At 46.0% G+C, this 18,198-nt stretch overlaps 1 protein-coding gene across 1 annotated transcript in view; it reads left to right on the forward strand.

The window, feature by feature from the left end:
• The first annotated feature begins 755 nt into the window (after positions 1 to 755).
• COLEC10 (collectin subfamily member 10) overlaps positions 756 to 18,198 on the forward strand; it is a 91,858-nt gene continuing 74,415 nt past the window's right edge. Inside the window, exon 1 of the mRNA XM_040354890.1 lies at positions 756 to 857. The gene's annotated coding sequence lies outside the window, so the exon portion shown is untranslated. The remainder of the gene's footprint in view (positions 858 to 18,198) is intronic.

Genomic DNA, 18,198 nt, shown 5'->3' on the forward strand with positions numbered 1-18,198 from the left:
GCGTAAGGTTACCCCTGCTATATGAGGGGTAACCTTACGTCAGTCCGCCGTATGCCATGTTAAGTATGGCGTCGGGTCAGCGTCGTCTTTTTCCGTCGTTTACGTCGTTTTACTAAGTCGTCCGCGAATAGGACTTTACGTCAATGACGCTCACGTCGGCTTCATTGACGTTTTCCGTCGTGAGCTGGAGCATGCGCACTGGGCTATTTTTACGGCCGGCGCATGCGCAGTTCGATCGGCGCGGGGGCGCGCTTAATTTAAATACAAGCCGCCCCCTTTGAATTACACGGCCATACGCCAGGCCATTTACACTACGCCGCCGCAAATTACGGAGCAAGTGCTTGGAGAATACGGCACTTGCTCCAGTAAGTTGTGGCGGCGTTGTGTAAATGGCTTACACTACGCCGCGGATTCTATGTGAATCTGGCCCAAAATATTCAATTGAAAGTCGTTGTGCCTGGAGTTCAACTTTAACTGTCAGTTGTAATAACCAGATGGACCAAGGCAACATATTTCAGGGTGTCGGGTCCTGTTTCCCTCCCTGGAGCTTTAAGTGTTAAATAGTGGTATTTGGTGGTTGCAATAGTACTCCCTTTAAGAACCAAAATCTGATTTTCCATTGGACGAATGTTTTTGTTAGAGCAGCATGTCTATGGTAGTAAATGTCATTAAAATGGCTGAATAACTGAGAAATGTTTTACTTCTACTTTTCTTCAAAGAAAACATCGCTGCCAACTTTTGCTTGTTTAACAAGTGCCTGCTCGGAGAAATGAAAGGAGCTCTATTCCGGCCGGCTGGCAGAGAGAAAGATGTCAGCATTGCAGGGGAGAAGCTAAGCTGACTGCTGCTCTGCTAAGGTAAGGACATTACAACTTAGAAACCTACAAACTTACAAATGCTTTAGAATGAATGTGTGAACCTAAAGTCTTATCTAATGCCGTAGGGACTGATCTACTAAAGCATGCTGTGAGGGTAGGTGCACCTGTCTGTCATGTAATTGTCCAATCTCCTTCAGGGCAATTTGTACAAAACAAAAAAGGGTAATTCCTTCTATACTTGGTGAATGAACACAGATACTCTTCACAATCACTTTAGACTATTAAATCAGGCCTACTGTTTCGAACGGCCTTTCTCAACTAGGGCTTTCATGGGACCCTAGGCATTAGCGTTCGTAGGCAGGGGCAAGTACCCCCTCCCCCCGGAATCAGGTATTGGCAAGGTGTCCACCATAGGCGTGCGCACAGGTTTTTGCCCAGCTCTGCATTATACAACAGAAGAGGGGGCGGGTTATCCACAGCTGCTCAATGCATACTGGCATAGCACACACCTGGAATCTGCAACTTGTACATAGCACACATCTGGAATCTGCACCCTGTACATAGCACAAGCCTGGAATCTGCACCCTGTACATAGCACAAGCCTGGAATCTGCACCCTGTACATAGCACACACCTGGAATCTGCACCTTGTACATAGCACACACCTGGAATCTGCAACTTGTACATAGCACACATCTGGAATCTGCACCCTGTACATAGCACACACCTGGAATCTGCAACTTGTACATAGAACACATCTGGAATCTGCACCCTGTACATAGCACACACCTGGAATCTGCACCCTGTACATAGCACACACCTGGAATCTGTGCATAGCACACACCTGGAATCTGCAACTTGTACATAGCACACATCTCCAATCTGCACCCTGTACATAGCACACACCTGGAATCTGCACCCTGTACATAGCACACACCTGGAATCTGTACATAGCACACACCTGGAATCTGTACATAGCACACACCTGGAATCTGCACCCTGTACATAGAACACACCTGGACTCTGCACCCTGTACATAGCACACACCTGGAATCTGCACCCTGTACATAGCACACATCTGGATTCTGCACCCTGTACATAGCACATGCCTGGAATCTGCACCCTGTACATAGCACAAGCCTGGAATCTGCACCCTGTACATAGCACACACCTGGAATCTGCAACTTGTACATAGCACACATCTGGAATCTGCACCCTGTACATAGCACACACCTGGAATATGCACCTTATACATAGCACACACCTGGAATCTGCAACTTGTACATAGCACACATCTCCAATCTGCACCCTGTACATAGCACACACCTGGAATCTGCAACTTGTACATAGCACACATCTCCAATCTGCACCCTGTACATAGCACACACCTGGAATCTGCACCCTGTACATAGCACACACCTGGAATCTGTACATAGCACACACCTGGAATCTGTACATAGCACACACCTGGAATCTGCACCCTGTACATAGAACACACCTGGAATCTGCACCCTGTACATAGCACACATCTGGATTCTGCACCCTGTACATAGCACATGCCTGGAATCTGCACCCTGTACATAGCACATGCCTGGAAACTGCACCTTGTACATAGCACACATCTGGAATCTGCACCTTGTACATAGCACACACCTGGAATCTGCACCTTGTTCATAGCACACATCTGGAAACTGCACCCTGTACATAGCACACACACCTGGAATCTGCACCTTGTACATAGCACATGCCTGGAATCTACACCCTGTACATAGCACATGCCTGGAAACTGCACCTTGTACATAGCACACATCTGGAATTTGCACCTTGTACATAGCACACGCCTGGAATCTGCACCTTGTTCATAGCACACATCTGGAAACTGCACCCTGTACATAGCACACACCTGGAATCTGCACCTTGTACATAGCACATGCCTGGAATCTGCACCCTGTACATAGCACACATCTGTAATCTGCACCCTGTACATAGCACAAGCCTGGAATCTGCACCCTGTAAATAACACATGCCTGGAATAAAGTCTGCCGTTTCCCCTTTAAAAATAAGTACTTGCGAGTCACGGCTAAGCCCCTCCCCTTCATGACATTGTCAAAAGGAGGCGGAGCATGGGTGACCTTAAAATGATGCCCCCCTGAAAAAACTTCTGAAGATGCCTATGACCCTAGGGTTCCTAGGGTCATAGGCCACTAGCCACTAGCCGTTATACTTTACTAGAGTAGAACGGCTGGTACTGGTACTCTTATAGGCATTACCAGTGGGGAAGCTAGACATTATTTCACCCGGGGAAAAAAATCACTTCGGTGCCCCCCCTTATGGGACAAGATTTGGCAGAAGTGAGAAACTCCCAGGCCATAGCTGTTGAGTCCGCTGTCTGTCCCCTCCCCCATACTCCTCTGTCGTCCTCCCTGCTCCTCTGGTCCTCCCCCTGCTTCTTTGTTCCCCCCATGTGAGCACTGCAGGGAGGGAGAGGAGGTGAGCGCTGCAGGAAGGGAGAGACAGAGGAGTGGAGGGGGGCAGCGGTCCGCTGTCACTGAAGCCGGCCCACTGAGCCATCGGCCCACCGGGAAACTCCCTGTAGCCCCAATGGCCAGTCCATCCCTGCTCAAGCGTCACCCCCGCTTCCCTGTTGGGTCCCTGGCTTGGCACTCACATATAGTCCTCAAGCTTCACCCCCGCTGACATGTAAGGTCCCTGGCTTGGCACTTACTGATGCTCCACAAACGACACCTCAGCTGTCCTGCTGGGTCCCTGACTTGGCACTTTCTGAAGTTTTGCCACTTCTTCACTGTCCCCGGCTGGCGAGATGTCTGCTCTGGTTCTGGCTTCAGCTTCACACAATGGTCTCCGGTAGCAAGGTGGATGGTTCCTTAGTGACGACAGCTTCCCCTCTACCTCTGACCTCTGACCCAACCCTGCGCTACTTCTGAATAGGCTCTCAGACAGCCTGGCAACCAGATGTCCCCAGAATAGGCCTTAGGTTTCTGGCCTAGCAGCCAGGGGCAATACAGCACACGTCCACCCAGACAGCCGTCCAGGTGGCACAGAACCCCGATCACCCGACTCCACCCAAATAAATAGGCTCTCCCAGCAGACCAAGGGACCCAAGAAAATCACTGCCCATTGGTTGAGACACCCCTTATTCTTAATCAGTCCATGCTATGCCCTTGTCTTTTCTAATGTCACCAGCTACAATGCCACCTGGTGACAGACGAGAAAAGTGCAGCAATGCCAGAATTAAGGAGAAATCAATTGATCTCCTAACAATTAGCCAAGGCAACTATCGTCTGGCAACTAAATGTGATAGCAGCCCTGCCTAAATATCAGTGTGCTACATCAGGAACAGCTTTCTCTCCAGCTAAGAAAACAGTTAGCAGCACAGTAGTGACATCAACAAATTTCACTGCAAATCTGGTAAGCAATCAGAGGCAGCAATACCCTAGATTATGTTACACGGCATATATACAGCAATGAGGCACCAGAAATTGCACCACTATTTTCAGGTCGATATTTCAGGGTACTACCTTTTAACAATTTACATTTTCAGACATTCCCTCCAACATAGCAAATATTCACTTGCTTAGAAGAAAATAACTGTTTTGAGAGAAAATGGACTTTGGGCCGCTTTAAGCGAGGGTTCTAAAGTCTGGGGATCGTAAACACATCAGTGGACAGCCATCACTTTTATCTTTATATAGTAAGGCTTTCAGGGAGTTCCCTCCGGTGGTCACCACTAAATTGCTTTGGTTTCTTCGAGCCAAGATCATCAACTATTACTACAGCGTGTCAGAAAAAGCAGAACTTAACCTCTTGCGATTCTGTACCTGCCCACTTGAAAGAGGTTTTAGTTTCCTTCTATGATGCCAAATTGCCGCTTTGTTACAGATGTGACAGTTTCGTTTTTTGTCATTTTGAAACTAATAGTGCTATGTTAGCGAAACCTGGCTTTCTTTGTAGATAACATCAGCGGTTTCAAGCATTTGTTTGGTTATGTATTATGTTCAATACAAAAGAGGTCTTCAAAACGATCAGACACAACTGCGCCACCTTGAGGCAAACTGCGCTACTACAAAATGATTTACTTCTGTGAGTGCTCGGCACGCAAAAATCTATTTTCACAGATTATTTTCCAATAGAAGTAGACGTGACCACTTTGCAATCTATACCAAAGTGGAGTGGGACTACATGTACCTTGCTTGATTGTAAAAAAGTTCAGAGAGAACTAGTTAAAAACAGTTACAGTAAGGTTGTCCAGGGTGTTATCCCAATTGGAGAATCTGGGTACATGCCTACGCATTGCGTGGGATAACCTGCTTCATCAGGGCCTCGGATTATAACACAGATTATCTATATACCGTAATGATATATAAACATATTAACAAAAAAATTAATATAGAAAACATATACCAAATATTCCTTGTGTATTTCAACAATGTTAACCACACAGGTACGCCCTTTTATGAGCCGTCAGAGGCACGCATGCCCGCCTCACGGTGGGGGACCAGATGCACGTGGCTGGCAGCCAGGATCGCTGCCGGTGACACGTGATTGCGGGAACGAGAGCTAGAACGGGGATTTGTGTATGTAAACACAAAAATCCCTGTTCTGTCAGGGGAGAGGAGACATATAGGGCCTGATTCCCAAAAGAGATACGCAGACTTAACTCCATTTTTCTAAATTTACACGGCGCGTATATTTGCGCACGATCTTCAAAATGAGTTAAGCAAAGATTTCCGTATTTTCAGCCGTACTTAAATTAGTTACACCAGCGCATCCCCGGGCGCAAATTACGCTAGTCTCGCCGCTGTTTTTGATAGGCAAAGATGCAAATGAGGGAGTTAGGGCGATTCTCAAAATTAAGTGTGTGCGCCGTATTTTCCGCCCTGTGCGCACCTGTTAGTTTTCCTGACTAAATTTCCACATTATAAAACCAGCCCTAATTTTACACATGCCGTGGAAGGGTTTGCTGTAGGTAGTGACTAGAGCTTAGAGCTATAGTTGAGAAGGGTCGTTTTTGAAAAATGCCAGGGCCAGCTATGATTCTGACGGCACTTGCTGCCTTACAGGCACAAAGGAGGAGGAGGGCACAGAGGAGGAGGATGAGGGCACAGGCGAGAGTTTATCGTCCACGGCGTGATCTTTTGCAAATGCCAGATTATGAGGTGTATGGCAACTACAGGTTCGATAGGGAAGCCATCCTGGAGATCACCCAACTTCTTCATGAGGATCTTATCACCCCAACCAGACGCTCCCATGCCCTGACACCTCTTCATAAAGTGATGGCAACCCTGCATTTTTTATCCAGTGGCTCATTCCAGCGTGCATCTGGAGGTCTGGCTGGGATGGTGCAGTCGACAATGAGTAGATGTGTCCATACTGCCATACTGCGGCGCATGACCAACCAGTTTGACCAACCAGTTTGTGATGCCCACCCAGGAGGAGCAGCGTCTGCAAGCCATGACAGACTTCTACAGCATTGCTGGCTTCCCAAGGACCATCGGGGCGATAGACTGCACCCATGTGGCACTACAGCCCCCCATGAAACTGAACACCTGTTCAGAAACAGGAAAGGCTGGCATTCGATAAACGTACAGGTGATCGTAGATGCCCATGGCCTCATCTGGCACGTTTGTGCCAAGTTTCCAGGGTCGTGCCACGACAGTTACATCCTACGGCAGACCAAGATCTACCAAGACTTGGAGCAGAATGTGTATGGAGACAGCTGGCTGATTGGTGAGTGACATTGGAGTCAGGTATGCCCCCCCCATGATGCAGACATCACAAGGGGCACATGCATGACTAATATCCTCCTGTCTTTTCCCTTACAGGTGACTCTGGATATGCGTTGGGACCCCACCTGATGACCCCCTTTAGGAACCCCCAAACACCCGGAGAACGCAAATTCAATGAGGTGCACATCCAGACCCGGGCAATAGTAGAGCGGACAATTGGCCTTCTCAAGTCCAGATTTAGATGCCTTGACAAGACTGGGGGTACACTCTTGTATTCCCCAGACTTTGTCTGCCAAATTATTGGGGCATGTTGCATCCTCCATAATTTTGCTCTGAGAAGGGGCCTGCATGTTGAGATATGTCCTGACCTAACCCCCCACCCAGGCAATCCCCCCCCCCAAACCCCTCTACCCGGTCTGCTGAGGGCCAGGCAATAAGGAGACAACTGTCTGAAGGCATCTTTGCCCAGTAAATGGACCCTAATTATCTTTTTATTTTGGCTTTCCCCAGAAAAAATCACAGAGATTATGTGACATGTAAAAATTTTCTTTGCACATAAAATGCACATTAATTATATGACAATGAGAATGTTTTTTTTGGGGTAGAAAACGCACAATAATTATCTCACAATGAGAATGCATGAATGCACGTCACTGTGGTCCCTAGCACAGACACATCACATGCACATCGAATTGGATTAGATCCAAGTACCCCCCCCCCTTTGGTACTTGGGAGCAGTAACGCCCCGCCACGGCTCCAATTATGTCACTGTGCATTCATACACCATTCAGGAACCTAGGATGACTTCTCCCTGGTCCTGGGGATCCATACTCCACCAAAACTGAGGGTGACACCCTTATGTTTTCAGGCCACCCCCCCACATTCACACATCATTCACACACATAAACCAAATCATAAGTACAGTAGCACAAAAAAAACCCAAAAAACAAAAAACAAAAGTACCCCTGCAACTTAAGGATGTTGCCGAGTGCTCCTTCTGGGCTGCCCACGGCCACGGCACGGCCACGGGGACGGCCACGGCCAACTGGGGGATCTTCACGGGGGGGGGGGTCTGTGCAGGGGAGGGAGTATTTTCATGGGGGGGGGGTCTGTGCAGGGGAGGGAGTATTTTCATGGGAGGGGGTCTGTGCAGGGGAGGGAGTATTTTCATGGGGGGGGTCTGTGCAGGAGAAGAAGGAGCCTCCCCTGGTGTCTGTCCTCCTGCTGGCCTTCCCTCCAAGGCAACGGCTATCCTTGTCAGACAGGAAGTAATGTCAGCCGTATTAGCCTGCACAGCCCGGGTATTGGCCTGCACAGCCTGGGTGAGGGCAGTCACCTCCTGGGCCACGCCTGTTGTTGCGTTTTTCAGGTCCCACAAACACGTGATGACCCCCACTGAGTTGGTGGCCACCTCACCCAGTGACTCCCTCATTGCACCCAGGCTGCGCTCCACCTTGGTTATAGATTTTTTTATTTCAGCCAGACTGCGGGTCTGCCGGACATTGTCCCTCAACAGACTGACCGGCAGACGCACCAACCCCCCCCTGGTTTCCGGGGTCGGCCTCTTACTTGCCCCTGAGGCTTGTGGCCTTGGAGGAGGAGTTGGAGTGAGCCATGGGTGCTGCTGCATGTTGGAGGAGGGTTGGAAGGGGCCACCCATGATGGTGGCCTGACTGCTGGGCGCCTGTGGGGTTCCCTCAGGGGATGACTCAAAGGTCATATCTTGGCCCATCATGATTTGCTGCCCAATCTCAATATTGTCATCTTCCTCCCCCTCATCCTCCTCCCACTCAACATCCAAATTAGGGGAGTTGTAGGCACTCCCCTCCCATGGCGAATCCTGCCCTTCTTGGGACTCTGCATCAGCCTGTCTTGGGGGTGGTGCAGCAGCCTGCCCTGATGGGCCAGCAACCTCCTGCCCTGATGGGCCAGGAACCTCCTGCCCTGATGGGGCTGCCACCTCCTGACCTGATGGGGCTGCAACCTCCTGACCTGATGGGGCTGCAACCTCCTGGGCTGATGGGGCTGCCACCTCCTGGGCTGATGACCCAGCAACCTCCTGGGCTGATGGGGCTGCCACCTCCTGGGCTGATGACCCAGCAACCTCCTGGGCTGATGGGGCTGCAACCTCCTGGCCATCTGGGGAGGACACAAAACAATCACAGGTTGGTGGATCCACACACTTGGCACATCTTCCCTTCCCCCACCCACACATGCTAATCACCAGATAGAAATTCCCAAAAATTACCTGTCCTCATAAGAGGATCATTGTCAAAGCCAGGCAGGCCCACCACCTGCTGTGGGTGGAAACACTGGGCCACTGCCCATTCCTCCTCACTCATCCTGACTGGGCAGGGTCCCCCTCCTCCAGTGCCCCTGGTATGGGCATGCAGCGTTGCCAGCTTGTTCCGGGACACGCTCCTCAAGTCATTGATTTTTTTTTAACTCCAGCGATGGTCCTGGTCTCCCCCCCCCCCCCCCCCGCCGCATTGATCCTATCGGTAATATTTTTCAGGATCTCCTTCCTCCTGGCCGGGGTGGTGTTGTGGCTCTCAGGGCCATGGAGAAATCGCCCATATTTAATGACGCCCTGAGCAAGTATATGCTTCTCTGCCGGTGTAAAATTTAGCTTCCTGCGCTTGGGAGCCATGACAGACAACACCCAGCAACAGGGAACTCACCAAAAAAACAAACAACAATACACACACACAACAAAGAAAATAAAAACAAGCCAAAAAAAAAAAAAACAGACAGCTACTATAAATTCAAAAACAAACAGGCAAAAAAGGGAAACAAAAAACAATCACAAACCAAAAAAGAAACACTTATCAAAAACAAACAGGCAAACAATCAAAACAAAGAACAAATTAGCAAAAACAAACACCAACTATACACTCCAACTCCACAACAACTTTTCTCACAAACAAATCTTACCAACAAACACTGACAAACGTTCAAAGCAGAAGCAACTTGCTTTAGGAAGGGAACACAGGGAAATACTTTTGCAATAGAAGTGTGTATGACTGGGGCTATTTAGACACAGGGCGATCCTCAAACTAAGTACGCTTGGCCTTTTACCTATCTCACTGATTGCGATGACCAAAGTTCTGCACATGCGCAGTGCGGTCCAGATTCGTGCGCGCATGCGCAGTACGGCCGGCCCTTCATTTGCATGGGGTCACGGCTCATTACAATGAAGCACGCCCACTTCATTCCCACTTGCCATAACCACGCCTTACGCATTGGAACTTAGGTTAAGGATGGCGCAATTTTGTGCGCAAATGCGCTGTGGATACGGTACTTACGACACCAACTTAGGGCGCCGTAACTTAAATGACAAAAGTTAGAAAATCCTAAATTTACACAGGTTTTTGGGAATCAGGCCCATAGTTTGTTCCTAGTGAGTAGGAACAATGATATGTCTCCTTCTCCAGTCAGTCCCATCCCCATACAGTTAGAAACACTAACTAGGGAACACATTTAACCCCTTGATTACCTCCCAGTATTAACCCCTTCCCTGCCAGTGACATTTCCACAGTAATTAGTGTATTTTTATAGAACCGATCGCTCTAAAAATTGTGAATAGTCTCAAAAATGTGTCAAAATTGTTGCAGTACCACTAAAAATCACAGATCACCGCCATTACTAGTAAAAAAATTATAATACTAAAAATGGCATAAATCTTTCCCATAGTTTGTAGGCACTATAAATTTTGCGCAAACCAAACAATGTACGCTTATTGCGATATTTTTTCTTTCTTTTTTTTTTTTTTAACAGAAATATGTAGAAGAATATATATCAGCCTAAACTGATAAGGAAATTTGTTTTTTAAAAACATTTTGGGGATATTTATTATACCAAAAAGTAAAAAATATTGGGCCAGATTCACAAAAGAAATACGCCGGAGTATCTACTGATACTCCTGTGTATTTTCAAATTTGCCACGTCGTATCTTTAGTTTGAATCCCCAAACCAAGATACGACGGCTTTTGGCTTCGATCCGACAGGCGTGTATGGCTTCGTACGCCTTTGGATCGTAGGTGTAACACTTTGGCGCCCGCTGGGTGGAGTTTGCGTCGTTTTCCGCGTTGAGTATGCTAATTAGCTGTTTACGGCGATTCACGAAGGTACGCGCGGCTGTCACATTCTCTTACGTCGTCGCTAGTCGGCTTTTCCCGGCGTATAGTTAAAGCAGCAATTTCTTGGCCTATCTTTAGACTTGCCATGTTAAAGTATGGCCGTCGTTCCCGCGTCGAATTTAATTTTTTTTTTTTTTCCGTAAGTCGTCCGTGAATAGGAAAGGACGTAACTCACATCGACGTTCAAAAAATGACGTCGGTGCGACGTCATTTCATGCAAAGCACGGCGGGAAATTTCAAAACGGAGCATACGCAGTACGTTCGGCGCGAGAACGCGCCTAATTTAAATGATACACGCCCCATTTGAATTAGGCGTGCTTGCGCCGGACGGATTTACGCTACACCGCCGCAACTTTACAGGCAAGTGCTTTGTGAATCAAGCACTTGCCCGTAAAACTTGCGGCGGTGTAACGTAAATGCAATACGTTACGCCGCCGGAATTCTACCTGAATCTGGCCCATTGTTTGTTTTTTTTTCAAAATTGTCGTCCATTTTTTCTTTATAGCGCAAAAAATAAAAACTGCAGAGGTGATCAAATACCACCAAAAGAAAGCTCTATTTGTGAGAAAAAAAAGAATGTAAATTTTGTTTGGGTACAATGTCGCATGAACGCACAATTGTCAAATAAAGTGACCCAGTGCCGTATCGCAAAAAATGGCCTGGTTATTAATCAGTAAAATCTTCGAGTCTGTAAGCGATTAATAAATGATATCACATCTAATTTTACATCACTTTCAATGATCAGTTATTAAATCTACAAAACATATTTCAATCAAGCTTGTTATATGCACTATGGCAGATTGTGGAAGAGAGAGAGAGGAACAGAACGAGCACCTATAACAAAGTGCCCATATAGTCTATATTGTAACCAGTTCCTAAAATTTTAATATATACACAAAAAAAAAAAAACAGACTGCAGGCATAATACAGGAGATAGTCAGAGACTATAGACATGATGCACAAGATGGTTAGAGACTGCAGATATAATACAAAAGATGGTCAGATTTTGCAGATAAAGTATAAAAGATATGGTCAGAGACTGCATACATGATACAAGAGATTGTCAGAGACTGCAGATATAATACAAAAGATGGTCAGAGACTGCAGACATGATACAAGAGATGGTCAGAGACTACAGAAATAAAACAAAAGATGGTCAGAGACTGCATATATAATACAAAAGATGGTCAAAGATTGCAGATTTAATACAAAAGATAGTCAGAGACTGCAGACATGATACAAGAGATGGTCAGAGACTGTGGATATAATACAAAAGATGTTTAGAGACTGCAGATATAATACAAAAGGTGGTGATAGACTGCAAAAATTATACAAGAGATGATCAGAGACTGCAGATATAATACAAAGGATGGTCAGAGACTGCAGATATAATATAAAAGATGATCAGAGACTGCAGACATGATACAAGAGATGGTGAGAGACTGCGGATAAAATATAAAAGATGGTCAGAGACTGCAGACATGATACAAGAGATGATCAGAGACTGCAGATATAATACAAAAGATGGTCAGAGACTGCAGACATGATACAAGAGATGGTCAGAGACAGCAGGCATGACACAAGAGATGGTCATGCCCCGTACACACCATCACTTTATGTGATGAAAAAAAACGTAATTTTCTGTGAAGTAAAAAATGACGTTTTTGAAACTTCAATTTTCAAAGACGAAGTTGCCTACACACCATCGTTTTTCTCACAATGTTCTAGCAAAGCGAGGTTACGTTCTCACCACTTTTTCCATTGAAGCTCGCTTCTGGACATGCGCGGGTGTAAAAACGTCTTTTTAAACGACGTTTTTTGCTACACACGGTCAATTTCTGTGAAGTAAAAAACAACGTTTTGAAAAACGACACATAAAATTGAAGCATGCTTCAATTTTTTTGGGTCGTTTTTTACAAGACATAAAACGACGTTTTCCCCCACACACGGTCAATTAAAGTGACGTTTTTAAAAACGTCGTTTTTTTTCATCACATAAAGTGATGGTGTGTACAGGGCATCAGCGACTGCAGATATAATACAAAATATGGTCACAGACTGCAGATTAAATATAAAAGATGGTCAGACATGGGCGTCCGCTGAAATTTTTTCAGGGAGGGGCGATTTGGCAGCGGCGATACACAGTCGCATTTAACCCTTTCTTCAAACGCTAGCGGGGATTAAACGTGCCCCACTAGCGGCCGAATAGCGCAGCTAAAACAATGGTAAAGCGTCACTTTTTAGCGGCGCTTTACCGATAACGCGGCCAGCTGGCAGTTTGAAATAGCTCTTGAGATAATTCATCTTCACTCCATGCCCATATAAATATAACCTAGAGAATGTACAGACCCCCCTTCAGCATAGATGGACCTCCCCTTCAGCACAGACCCCCCCCTTCAGTACAGACCCCCCCTTCAGCACAGATGGACCCCCCATTCAGCACAATTCCCCCTTCAGCACAGACGGACCCCCCTCCCCCCATCCCATTCAGTACCTCAGATCAGCCATCACCGCGGCACAGGCACAGCAGGTTCCCTCCCCCTGTGTACACATAAACACTGGAAGGGGGGTGGCTTCACTCTGCTCGCTGTGCCTGTGTGACATCCAGCCCGGGACCTCTCAAACAGCCCGCAGTCGCAAAACTCTTCAACACCTTCTCGATTTTCCGGGGGGGATCAATTGCCCCCCCCTTGCCCTATGGAGCAGACGCCCATGTGGTCAGAGACTGCAGATAAAATATAAAAGATGGACAGAGACTGCAAACATGATACAAGACATGGTGGGACATTACATATATACAACAAAAGATAGTCAGAGACTGCGGATAAAATATAAAAGATGGTCAGAGACTGCAGACATGATACAAGAGATGGTGAGACATTACATATATACAACAAAAGATGGTCAGAGACTGCGGATAAAATATAAAAGATGGTCAGAGATTGCAGACATGATACAAGAGATGATCAGAGACTGCAGATATAATACAAAAGATGGTCAGCGACTGCAGACATGATACAAGAGATGGTCAGAGACTGTGGACACAATGCAGGAGATAGTCAGAGACTAAACATAATTCAAGAGATGGTCAGAGAATGTAAACATGCTGAAGGAGACTGTCAGAGACTGAACCTATAGAAGTTGTTGGAGACTGGAGACATGCTTTAGGAGACAGTCCCAGATTGGAAACATTACATAAGACTGCTAGAAATCAGTGGCATACCAGGACAATAGGGAAACACAGATTAGTGTCTGCAGGGGCCCAAAGGGCCTCACAAAAATTGCCAAAGGGCCACATCAGAGCAGTAGAGGATGATTGGAGAGGCACACACAGGTAATAAAAGATAACTGTACTTCAATGTGAGAGTTCTTCTTTAACTTTTCTAAAGAAAATGATATAACAAGACTTGCAAGCTACAATTGTGAAATATGAAATTCCATCATTTGATTGGCTAAATTAATCATGCTGAGACAATTGATAAAATGTTTACATCCATATGACAAATAATGCTGTAAACTCACCTTTTTGGATACACACAGAAATGTGTTGTGTACTATATGTACTATGGATATATTGAGTTTCATAAATTAGAGTGTAAAATTACTTTAATGGAAAAATAAACTTCTTGCAGCACTAGAATTTTGGTAAATAAACTGATGAATCATTTATAGAAAGAGTCATTTTTTATGTTTGCATGTATTTATTTATTCACCTATATATGAATGAGACGTTAATGTGTCTCATTATGATGTCATTGTCTATGTGGAAGACCTTATTTAGATATTGCTATGTTTAATGACATAAACTCATGCACTCAGCTAGATGAGTCATTGCACCGAATGGAGTGGAAAACACTCTGATCTCTATTTATGTGAATTCAGATGCTTTCTAGTCAAATGACTAAGCAGACCTACCCGGCTCAAGTTATTTAGAACGGCATAAATTATACAGGGCCAGGATTATTATAGATCGGTATAATTCTTCGGTCGGAAACATCTAATCCTACACAGCACAAAAACAAATGACTTAGCTGATTACACCATTTATGTTTCAATGTTTTTATTAGAAAGGATAAAATGGTATAGACATACAAGAAACATATCTGGTCATTGTACAGTCATAACAGCATATGGAATTCCAATACCAAGGGATCTGATGCCCTAAGCTCCCAGTTGGAATACCAGGAAAACATCAACAAAGGATAAACAAAAACAGAATACAAAATCCAATGGAGAATGCATAGTTTATCTACAAACAAATATTTCCCTCAGCTTCGAATCATTGACCGACAACGTTCGTACAATGCGGATAAGCCGGGAAAGAGGATATCAAAGTCTAGGAAACCCTACATGGGCTTAATCCGGTCATACCAATAAAGATATAACAAGGTAGCCGAGACAGAGAAGTCAAGAAGAGAGAATGGGATAGAAAGGAAAGAAAGAGGGAAAAAGGGGAAAGAAAAAGGAGTGGGGGGAGGGGGGGGAGCCACGGATCGGCATTTCCAAACCACAGAACTGAAAATTATAACTAAGGCCCCATACACACAAGAGAATTTATCCGCGAATACGGTCCAGCGGACCGTTTCCGCGGATAAATCCTCTCGAGGATTTCGGCGGATTTTCATGCGATGGAGTGTACACACCATCGCATTGAAATCCGTGCCGAAATCCTCTGGCGATGACGTGTCGCGCCGTCGCCGCGATTATGACGCGGCGTCGTGCGCGACGCTGTCATATAAGGAATTCCACGCATGCGTCTAATCATTACGACGCATGCGGGGGATCCCTTCGGACGGATGGATCCGGTGAGTCTATACAGACCAGCGGATCCATCCGTTGGGATGGATTCCAGCAGATGGATTTGTTTGGCATGTCAGCAAATATTCGATCTGCTGGAATCCATCCCAGGGGAGAAATATCCGCGGAAACAGATCCGCTGGCGTGTACACACCATAGAATCTATCCGCTGAAACCCATCTGCTGGGATTTTTCAGCGGATGGATTCTATGGTGTGTACGGGGCCTAAGTCCCACACATACTGGCATCATTAGTGAGGTAACGAATCCAGGGATCCCACACCTGATGGAAGAATTTCATTTTATCTTGTGTCAGGGCTGACAACCTCTCATTTAACATCAGCCAGGATAATTTGCCCTTAAGCTGTTCAAATGGGAGAGCCGCCGACTTCCAGTTTCTGGCAATGGTGATTTTGGCCGAAATAAAAATAAATGTCAGTAGTCGTCTGCTGGATTTAGAGGCCTCAACCCCCCCACTCCCCAGCAACAGAATGAAAGTATAACTAAAGGCAAAACATAGTTTTGGATAGTGTGGAGAGGGATTAGGACACCTGTCAGCGGTATTTTAATTGTCTGTGCCCCCTTTTTTTTTTTTAAACAAAATGCAAAATGGAGAAATACAAGTTTTACCCCCAGTTCTACTTTAAAATCTAAGAGGGATCATCATTGCGCTATGGTGGATGACCAGAGTTAGGAAGCCTATCCCCTATTAGACCATTTGATTTCTGTATGTGTATGTGTGTGTGTGTGTGTTGGGTGGGGGAAGTAAGGTAATTCTGTGCCTAATAAACTGTTACGTGATACATAGAAAAGTGACAGCAGAAAAAAGAAAGAGTAGTCAATTTTTTGTCTTAGTATAGACCTACAGGGTCCAACTCACAATGTCCAGAAACAGCTCATCAACCAGCTTCCCTGTGACACTCTTTAGTAAAAGTTCTTCCACAGCCCAGCTTCATGAGGTAGTGTCCTCCAACAGATATCTTTCGGGCCCTCATCCAAGCACATGCTGAGGCCTATCAGCAACAGATCTTTAATAGCACTGCCTGTTTTCTGGGGAGAGGCCTCAGCTCTTCTGGGAGAGCTCTGAACAGACCCTCCCAGGCATTTATCATTTTCCCAGCCACCTTCTGGGCACCCCCTTCCAAGAATTAGCTGAGGTCAGAGGAATATTCATAACCCAGTGGCTGACCCTTCTACTCTATTTCTGGAAGCTTCTTCCAGAGGCAGGCAGGAAAATTCAACCACCAGGCTTAGGAAAAGCTTAAAAAAACTAAAAAATTAATTGTTGCTCAGCTGAGTACAACAGAGCCAAAAAACACATTTTTCCAGTCTAGGACAGAGCGCTACAGGAAGAATAAGCATGCCACCTCCCATGAGGCAGTGCCTGTTGCCAGAGTAGCCAAACACAAGGTCTCAGCATTACCACATCAGGGGGCAAGAGGTAGGCTCACCTACACCTATGCAAATATTTACAAAGAAAAGTAAACAGTGCAATGCCTTGCAACAAATCATCGCCCCACCCCTACAGAATTAGCACTGGTGGGCACACACTGTACAGACCATACCAATGCGCCCACTGGTGTGCGTTGTGTAGGGGTGGTGTGATATAGCACCTGAATTGGTTGTGTGTTTATCTGGAGTGGCCGGTCCATAAGGAGCCCAGTTAGTTTGCATGCGCGGTTGCATGCGGGGTGCCAGACTCATAGGTGTCTATGAGGTTTTTTTTTCGAGCCACATTATTAGAGCCAGAGGCTCCCGGCCAAGCAGGACAGAAGGTGTATCAGGGTGGCCGGGAGGAGAAGCCGAGGAAGCCGTGGAGGGGCTGAGTGTGGGGAGGACCATGAAGGGCTGAGTTTGGACCTTTGTTTGCTGCCCCCCCCCCCAAAATAGTTTAGCACCAGCCGTCACTGGTGTTTATGCTGCGTAAGGTGGCAGGTGCTGCGTGCAACAGCACAAATAGTGTGCGTTCAGGGCCCCTTATCTACACCTGCACCCCTGTCAAATTTAGGACAAAATGTGTTCGTGCAGCCGCTGCATCACCATACACATACATGGGCAGCCTGCACACAGCACCTGGCAGCCCGGCTCATACATGGACTACAGGCCTCAGTGCCCATGTGAATGAGGCCTATTTGATTGTAATACAATGGATAGGAATATTTCTTGTAGTAAAGTACAATATTTTCCCAAAAATAGAAATAGCGTGAAATAGCGTCCTGTGATAAGCAGTACACACAGGGCAGGCTCTGACGAAAGTTTGCAAGTTTATATATACAGATATATCAGGATGTCCTGGCAGCTGGATTGTGTCATCTTGTAGTCTCTCCTATTACACAGTTCCAGAAACCAAATATGAATTCCTCCCAATGACACCAACAATGAGGAATTATTTTTTCCCACTGTTGTTGGGACATTTTTTACTCCCAATAGCCACAGTCCGGCCCGACTAAAGTCTGAAGGACAGTAAACTTGCCCTTTTGTTTAGAAAGTCTGGAGACCTCTGCATTGGACAGAAGGAAAACTATGGATCACATCTTTAGTAAAACTTCACAGTTTATGCAATATATATTTATATTTAAATGTACCGTATGTATGAGTTTGCATTTAAAGCAGGGTTAGGTTATAAAAAATATTCTAAGCTTTAAACATCTCACAGGGCACTGTTCAATCCATCATCCAAAAATAGAAAGAGTATGGACC

Source organism: Rana temporaria, chromosome 5 (genome assembly GCF_905171775.1).
Source record: "Rana temporaria chromosome 5, aRanTem1.1, whole genome shotgun sequence".
Lineage (NCBI taxonomy): Eukaryota > Metazoa > Chordata > Amphibia > Anura > Ranidae > Rana > Rana temporaria.